This window comes from Chenopodium album, chromosome 9 (assembly GCF_948465745.1).
Source record: "Chenopodium album chromosome 9, dcCheAlbu1.1, whole genome shotgun sequence".
NCBI classification, from domain to species: Eukaryota; Viridiplantae; Streptophyta; class Magnoliopsida; order Caryophyllales; family Amaranthaceae; genus Chenopodium; species Chenopodium album.
In genome coordinates, this window is record NC_137842.1 from 66,558,923 (window position 1) to 66,568,803 (window position 9,881).

Genomic DNA, 9,881 nt, shown 5'->3' on the forward strand with positions numbered 1-9,881 from the left:
ACTTTTTTATGATTGTGAAATGGATGAATAGGATGATACATATTTTTGTATGGTATGGAGAGAAGCATTTGGTCAAAGAAAAATTATACTTTTTTTTAAAGGTTGTCCATCTGGTTCATCGGAGCTTGGTTTGACTACTACATCCGGATCTGACTCGGTAGCACACCTGGCTTATGGTGGGCGAGTCTCCCAACAAGAGTTTCTGCATACGATGAGGCTCGAACCCAAGACCTCCCTTAAGCAACATGAAGTTGTTTACCACTTGAGCCAACTCTTGTTGGTGAAAAAATAATACTTGATGTCTTATAGCCTTGATGCATATGATCAGTTATTTTTTATTATTATTTTTATTAAGGTAAGAAAAAAAGGAAAGAAGTAGGACCCCCTCCTCACGATTGGCAATTCTAAAGCATATGAGGAGAGAATGGAGTACAAAGCCAAGGAGGAGCAAAAAGAAAAGTCCAATTTATGGTGTCTAACATTTGCAATCCAATCTACCGATCTGTTGATTAAATATACATGATACCATTTTATAAGGCGAAGTTACAAAATACGGAGTAATGTTTGCATACTTTTTTTTTTTTTTTTATTTTTATTTATCTCGTTCATAATACATTGACCATCAATTCCTTTTTAAGTATATGTCCTATGAACTCCTATAAATCGTCTCATTTTTTAAACTTTTGTTGTTTGGATCACTATTATTCTTTGTGCATTTATAAGATTTCCAAACTAATATGGGGTGGATGAATTAATTTCAAAACAAATTAGGAATTTAGATTTTTGAGGGGGGAAAATCCAAATAAATATCAATTTGTGATTGGCATGGTTATCAATTTGTGATGCAAAGGGCATTGCTTGGCGACAATTAGTCTTGTATGGACCCGGTCTACAATAAATTATTGTAGACCCAAAATTTGACACTTTCAAATAATATAATCACATTCTGGATGATATAATCACTTTTTTAGACAATATAATTATCTTTTTGTGAGTCATATTTTGAATTATATAATCTCATATTAAACCATTTAATGAGATTATATAATTATCTTTAGGATGATAAAATTTAAAAATCATCTTTTGAATGTGATACATTTACATAACAGTTTCATCACTTTTGTAGTAATATAATCACATTTCGTATGATATAATCACATTCGTATGGTATACTAGAAGGATTTCACGAATATACAACCATATAGATAAGATGTACCTAAGTATATGTGGCATTTTAACAAACATTATGTACTCATAGTGTTATACACATATCTATACTAATCTATACTAATATATTAAAAGGCGCTTATAAAAACGTCCATGTGCCACGTAGACTCATTAAAATATATGAAGATTTGGAGATTCGAACCCCAAACCACTCATAACAAAATTGACTTTACAACCATCTAAGCCAATTATCACACTTATTATAAATATGAAAAAGAAATATACAAAAGTGTATATAATTATTAAAAAAAAACACTCACATTCATTCTTGATCTTTTAATCCAAATTTATACATAAATACATACACGTATTATAATATAGAATAAACACACAAAAAAAAAAAAAAAAAAAGTTTTATTTATTAGAATATACTCATAATATCGTTTCAAAAAAATAAAATAAATAAAATAAAATACCCATAATAAAAAAATTAACATGTCTTTTAAAGTGTCTAAAATAAAAATGAAAATATTCAAAGTGTTACACGGGGCAAAGCCCGGGATCACACACTAGTTCTGTATTACTTGTATACATCATTCATTTCAAAATAATCGCACTAGTTTGAATCTATATTTGTCAACACATGACTTTGACCATTATCGATCGATTATTTATTAAACTTTAAAATAAAAATAAAAAGACCAATTTATTAAAAATGCAGTGTGATTAAGGGCCTATTCACATTTACTTAATTTCAGTTCAGTTCAGTTCAGTTTAGCTCTAATTAGTTCAGCTCCAATCAGTTCAACTCAGCTCTTAATTTCCCTCTCTTATAAAATATTCATTTCAGCTCAGTTCAATTCAATTCAGCTCAGCTCCAATCAGTTCAATTAAGTTCAGTCCAACTCTAATCAGTTCAATTAAGTTCAGTTCAACCCTAATCAGTTCAGTAAATGTGAACAGGGTCTAAACTTGTAAGAAATCAGTTTATTAGCAAATCTTACATAATGATATTGGTTTCCTATGTATGTTAGTTCATAGAAAAAAATACTGTAAAAGTAATTATAATTATAAAAAATAATAATAAGAAGAAAAAAAAAAAGGTGAATACTGCCCGAAATCAATAAATTACAGTTATGTTAAAGCACAAATAGACGAAATAGTACTCACTTCATTTACTTGTATAGTTGTACGAAGTACTCGTCTTAATTAGCACATGATATGTTACGTGTCTCCAATCCTTCATATAAGGTGGGACACTAAGAACATGTTGTAATAACTCTTTTTAGGTCTATGAAGCTTGCATTGAATATTCTTGAAATTTTTTTTTTTTTTTTTTTTTTTTTTTTTTTTTTTGGGTAAGGTAAGTGGCCTCAAGAACCTCAACAAAATATACCTTATCGAACTAATATCTCATACGGGGAGTACTGGTTAATCTAGTCAAGATTATTGACAAGTCCTATTCGAAGAGGATGGAAAATTGGAAAGTAGGGAGGGTAAAGAAATCTCTGGCCCTAAGTCATTCTTAAAAGCAATTAATCCCAAATTCTTGTGATTGTGACATATACTTGGTGATTCTTACCTGCCATAAATTCTTGCACTGTAGTAACTAAAAAGAGGCTAGCTATTAGCCAGTATAATACAAATAAATATACAAGTATTAAAAATAAAAAAACTTTTGGATCAGATCCGAACTTTAAATCGGATCGGATTAATTTTTTTTTGAAGATTCGGATTTTTGGATCGGATCGGGCTGACCATATTTGGATTCAAAAAAACTGAAGTAACTGAAATATGAAAGCATTATTTTATAAATAAATATTGTTAATATTAATCATGTTAAACTATCTTTATGATTATATTCATATTAATCATGTAAACGGTAAACCTATGTTTTCAATACTTGTATTAATCGTGTACAACTATACTTTCAAATTTTGATTTTTTATTATTGCTTTTTTATTTTTATAATCGCATTAGGCCCAAACAATTAGCAACATATTTTTATTTGGATTTTCAGATTGAATAACCAAAATATTATTCAGATTGGATTTGGTAAGAAATTTGAATAGGAATTTTGAAAATTTAAAACCGAAATTTATTTCAAATAGAATTTTGAATAGGAATTTTGAAAATTTAAAACCGAATAGACACCCCTATAAATAACCTTAACCTTTTTGTTTTTTTAACGTTTTTTTTTAATACTTATATATTTATTTATATTTCACGAAGTCACATCACCACACCAATACATACTCTCATATTTAAAAATAACAAGGCACATTAGAAATTGTTAAAAGAAAAAAAATTGTTTAAACAAACACATAATTGTACTCAATAATTTGAATGTAAAACAATATAATACAAATATTGGGTGTTAAAATGTAGTTGTCGAGCCATACAGCATGGTCAACTAGGAGATAAGCTGTAGAAGACCTTTTAAAAAAAAAAACCTTACTACAAACTCCATGTTCCCCGTCTTTTACAAACTTTTTCACTCTTGGAAAAAGTTTCGCTGCCCATCCATCGACACATTCTGATGTCTAATGTCCCTTAGGTTGTGTTTGGGAAGATAGATTTCATTTCAAATGCATCATTTGAATTATTGAATTTGAGTATTTCAAATGACATGGTTTACCTTGTCATTTGAAATCCTTACCTTCATGGGTTATTACTTGGTAGTTGTATAATTTGGGCAAATTCCTCATTTGAAATTCTTGGACATCCAAACACTATAATTGTCCCAATTTCAGAATTTCAAATGAAATTCTAGAATCCAAACACACCATTATAAGATTTTGTTATACTTAAAGTTGTTAATCTGCTCTACTCTGTTGAATATTATTAATAATCTGTTTTGTTGATACCTACTTTGTTCAAAAACTAAGAAAGAAAAAAAACAAGCCCTTCTCTCATAAAATATTCATTTTAGCTCAGTTCAGTTTAGTTTCAATCAGTTCACTTCATCTCAGTTCAGTAAATGTGAACAGATCCTTAGTATTATATAGTAGTGGTAACTCTTGAATTCTTTTAATGTGGAATTCTATTACCACTACTCCCCCACCTTCTTTTTAGTGTGGGACAAGAGAATGCTCACATGTAGATTGTTGGCTCAACAAATATCAACTTGTATTTCCTCGGAGTAAACAACGAACTTATTCATATGAGTTGTAAAAAGAAAAGAAAAGAAAAATAAAAAAACATATTCATTTATATGAATTCTAATTAAATCTCATTTTATAATGTTTTTCACCTAGTGTCAATCTCTTGCTGCTATATAAGAGATGATTTTTTCTAAAAAAAAGAAAATAAAATAAAATAATAAGAGATGATTTAAAGTGTAAGTTAGGGCTTGTTCTCTTACGTTGAAATTCAGTTCGGTTCAGTTCAGCTCAATTCAGTTCAGTTCAGCTCCTAATTTCCTTCTCTTATAAAATATTCAGTTCAATTCAGCTCAATTCAGCTCAGCTCAGTTCAGTTCAGTTCAGCTCAGCTCAGCTCAGTTTAGTTCAGTTCAGTTCAGTTCAGTCAATGAGAAAAGGCCCTTAGTCTAATCAATGAAAATCAAATAAGATTAACTAGGCTAGACCATAGTATAGATTACGAGTATGTTACACTCACACGCTATAAAGTAGTATAGTTGGTAAATTAGGTCATGTTCACTTCATCTTAAAAAAATTATGTTCGGTAAAAATAAGTTCAGTTCAGTAAAATTAATTTCATTTCAGTAAAAATAATTTGAGTTCAGTAAAAATAAGTTTAGTTAAGTAAAATTCAGTTATCTAAAAAAATTAATATAATGAAAAATCAGTAAAAAAATAATTTCAGTTCAACAAAAATAATTCTACAAATAACAAGTTTTAATTAGGGAATATCGTCTTAAAGCTCAAAATATAATTTTTTAGAGTGTACAAAAATCAAATATTGTACATTGAACTAGATTTGTATCATAGTTGTTTCGGGTAAAACAATGGGATCTTCGGCAAGGTCCTTTCTGATGGGTTGAAGACTGGACTCGGTCCAAGTGATGTTGGCCGAGGGTTTCCTGCACAGCAAACACACGTAAACTGGTCTTGGGGGTTGTGCCGAGGAAGGCCCCTCTGATGCCGAAGTCAGTATAGTGTAGATAGAGAATGTGCTATATAAGAGAATTAATTGCTTGAGGCTATTTGTGAATGAATGCAAAGTAGGAGAAGTGAAGGCTTTTATACCTTATCACAATTTGGAGATATGGGCTACGAGCCAAGTGGGCTTGCCACGTTGACTGGGCTGTTTGACTTGATTTGGCATGAATAGAGGATTGAACCTTTGACCTTGGGCTTCATAATTGGATCATTTATGGACTACAATAGGTACTAATGTAACCCTTCATCTCTAAAAGATAGACATGTATTATTCTAGAAAGAACATTTTTAAAAGACCGTCTCATATCTTTTTCAGTTATCATTAATACTTGCGCTCACCTATGCATACAAATTTACTTTAATTTTTTCTTACATTTGGGGCAATTTTGTAAGAATGGTGGGAATGTCACTTTAAGTAATTTATTTTACCACAAATAGAGATTAATGACAGTGAAATACAGACCAACTTGACATTTTAAAATTTTCTCTCAATTCGAGTCAACAGGTCGATTTATAGGTCGTTTGGGTCAAGGTTTTTGGATCATTACAAAATAAATGGCTTAAATCTGGTTAATAATTTAAATGATTTTAAATTAGACATGGTTTTCACTTAATAACTCAGGTTAGTAATTGGGTCAGGTTGGGCCAAATTACCAAGACCCTGTTCTTTTGAGCTTTTGGGTAGATTAGAGCAGGACAATCCAGAGCAGAGTAGAGCAGATTTCAACAGAGCAGGGCTAGGCTTCCACACATTGTGGAGCAGAGCAGAGCAGAGCAAATTAGAGCAGAGCAGAACAGTTCTAAAGAAAAGGGCCCAAGTCAGACCATGAATTGAGAGGGATATGTGAATAATGAATTGTCTACTCATTGGAGAGGGTAAATATAGTAAATTAGTAATGTCCGAAATACTGAGTTAAATAAAATACTCGGATTAGTAACCGAATCCAATAAAAAACTGGTAAAAGTAGTAAAGTAGTCGTATGACTTATTCCATGGGGAATGCAACAGCCCGGCAGTTGCGCAAATCAACAAAAGAAATCTCGAGTTTCATGTATTGTCAACCAAAAACAGGCTTTAAATAATAAAGTTAAGTGTAAAATAATTTAAGCATGGTTATGCATGTTTTGTTAATAGTAGAAGTAAGCACGCAACACAAAGGAAACAACTCGAAAACATAATGATCAGTTAGACAATAAGAGTACTTTACGTGCATGCAAAGATTTTTTTTAATCTTTTCTTCTTCTTTTTTTTCCCACTTTGTGTTATCTTTAAACATCGATTATTGTTAGGTGACAACTCATGAAGTTGGTCGCCAACTTCAAGAACTTGACTAGACCAAGCCCCTACTTTGGAGGCATCTGTCTTAAACGAATTGCAGTTACAAGGAAACATGTGAATTACAGTACTATCCAGTTTTCGTTAGATTTTACTCCGCAGTGTTACATTTTTTTTTTTTTTTCCTTCTCTTTCTCTTTCTCCTGGGCTCTATTCATTTCAACTGGAATGTCAATGGGGTGGGTCCGCGGGTTAAGTACCAGGCATTGTCCAGGCCCACCCCAAAATAGGTCCTGGTTTGGTGAATGGTGAGAAAGGAATTGAGATGAAATTATAAAAATCATACCCGTCATTAGTGATGGGGCGGAAGTGAATCTTAGGTTGTACTTGCCCCGCTCTCACCTTGTACTCGCTTAATAACGTCCATTTATTTACACTTTATACTATTTTATAAGAAAATTACTTTGTATAATACGAAGTACTTTGTAATGTACATAATATTATTTTTTTTTAAAACAAGTGTAATATTAACAAAGTTTTTTTTTTAAATAATAAATAAATAAATTATAATCAACATTATTTGTATTGGGAGGCAGGGATCAAGTGGGTCTTAGTTGGGGGTGGGACGAAGATGTATGGTTTTGAAATTGTATCTGTCGAGGCAAGGATGGGGATCAATATTGCACCAACCGTGGGGAAGAGGATGAGATGAGAATGAATGTTAGGGCTTGTTCTCATTGACTGAACTCAGCTGAACGGAACTGAACTGAAATGAAATGAAATGAATATTTAATAAGAGAAGGAAATCAGGAGCTGAACTGAACTGAAATGAATATTTTATAAGAGAAGGAAATTAGGAGCTGAACTGAGCTGAACTGAACTGAACTGAATTTCAACGTAAGAGAACAGACCCTTAGATGGGGATGGGAAGGCCAACATCAAACTCATCCCACCTCATTGACATCCCTTATTAAAATAAATTCAGTTTAGGGTATATTCTGATTTACTGAACTGAAATGAATTGTTTATGAGAGAAGGAAATTTAAAACTTAAGTGAACTGAACTGTTTACGAGAGAAGGAAATTAGGAACTGAACTGTTTATGAGAGAAGAAAATTAGAAACTGAACTAAACTAAAATTAAGCTGAAGATAACAAGCCCTTAGTACTCATTCCATGTTCAAATAAATGAAACATTTTGACTTTCATGGTTAGTTGAATTTATTTAAATTATAGGTAGTGGGGGTATAAGTTGATAAGAGAAAAGAGAGTAAGGGGTTTTGTGGCTACCATTAGTCTGTAAAGTGTTATGAATATTAAAAAAAATAGAGAGAAATTACTATATATAAAAAAAAAACGAAAACGTTTCATTTATTTAAACACGGTTAGGAAAAAAACGTTTCAGTTATATAAAACGAAAGGAATACGAGTAATAAAAATAATTTCAGTTCGGTTTAGTAAATGTCAATAACTTCAAAGCAGATTTATAATAGACAATCTGTAAAAATAATATCAAAGTATATACTTCGTATTAACATTTTGGTCATGTTTATTTGGTGGAAAACTGAAAATATAATGATTATGTTAGTTGATTGTATTAACTGATTTGTCTAACTGATTATATAGAGATGTTTGGTGCATATAGCTCATTTCTTTAACTTGTTTTAGTATGCAAAATGACGATAAATCAAATAGGGAAATTGACATATATATTTTATTGCACTAGCATGGTGAGATTTTAGGTAAAATGAAGGTGTAAGCGTCATTTACTTCAAAATATTTGAAAAGTCTTATGAATAAACTCTAGTAAGCAACTTATAAAAAATGAGCTTATTAGGTGAAATCAGCTCACCACCAAATACCCCATGCAATTAACTTAGGGCCTTTTCACATTTTCTTAATTTCAGTTCAGTTCACTTTAATTCAGCTCCAATCAGTTTAATTCAATTCAGCTCCTAATTTCTCTCTCTCATAAAATATTCATTTTAGTTCAACTCCAATCAGTTCAGTTCAGTTTAGCTCAATTCAGTGAATGTGAACATGCCCTTATTATATAGCGGTCAATATATGAATTAGCCAATTTAGGCAAATCAATTAATTTTGTCCCAATAAATTCTGCACCAACCTCTCTTTAACTTTTGTAATACAGTACTAACTACAAGTATTGAGGGTCAAAGTTTACATTGACAAATGACAAGTGTGCAGGCTAAACTATTACAGTGTTAACTTACATGTAAAAGTCATGTTCAATGGTAGCTTACGAGCGAGTAGCAAGTTGAACCATTACTTAGCACATAGTAAACTTATGAGGGTTTGACAACATAATGTTAACGGTAGTGCTTGATGGTGGAGGTAGTTTTTATTAAAAGTTAAAATTATTAGCTTTTGAAGAGATATATTTATTAAAAGTTAAAATCTTTAGCGTTTGAAGAGATATTTTAATTAAAAGTTAAAATTATTAGCTTTTGAATGACGTAAGTGATTAATCGTTGGTAATTTTTCTATAACTTAGGAAATTAAATATATAACTAACTTCAAGCGTAACAATTAGTCAATTTTATTAAATATTCACAATTTAATTATCTATATACTTATCAACGCTAACAATTTGTTGACAACTAAAAGTGCTACTCATATTACAGACTACGGTTTACAATTTCACATCTACATTACGCAGGAGAATACTTTAACACAAGTTACAAAGAGATTTGGTGATATTAGAAGGGCTTAAGAAATGGGCATGCAGCTACCCATAATCAACTTCAACCACACCCCAAACCAAGTTGACACACTTCATGATTATGTTAATCCAACTAGCCTTGAGGATTATCTTTATTACAAATTTACAACTATTCTCAAGAAAATTCATTTAACACGATCCGTAAGCTTTACTTATGTCAAGGTTAACCGTCATATACCCATTTCTTCCACATTTACATGTAATGAAAAGCCTCTTGTAATATATTAGCGCTAATACGTCAAGAATAAAGATACTTTAATTAAGTGAGATAATACGAGGGAGAATTTATTTATTGTATTGACACGTGTGAGTGTGTGACCATCACAAAAAAAAAAAAAAAAAAAAAAAAAAAACTCATTGGTTATGCTACTTTTGTAACTTTTGTTCGTCAAAAAATGGGACGTCACCACATTAGTTGGACAAAAATATTATTGATTGAATATCATCTGGTCTTAGTCTTATCGACACCTCCCTCATACCACCAAAATTATTCGTCCAGCATGGCACTATCTGATGAGACCAAAACGTCGTCGTTTCCTACAACATTCCAAGTTAAAAAAAAAAAAGAACAATTAAG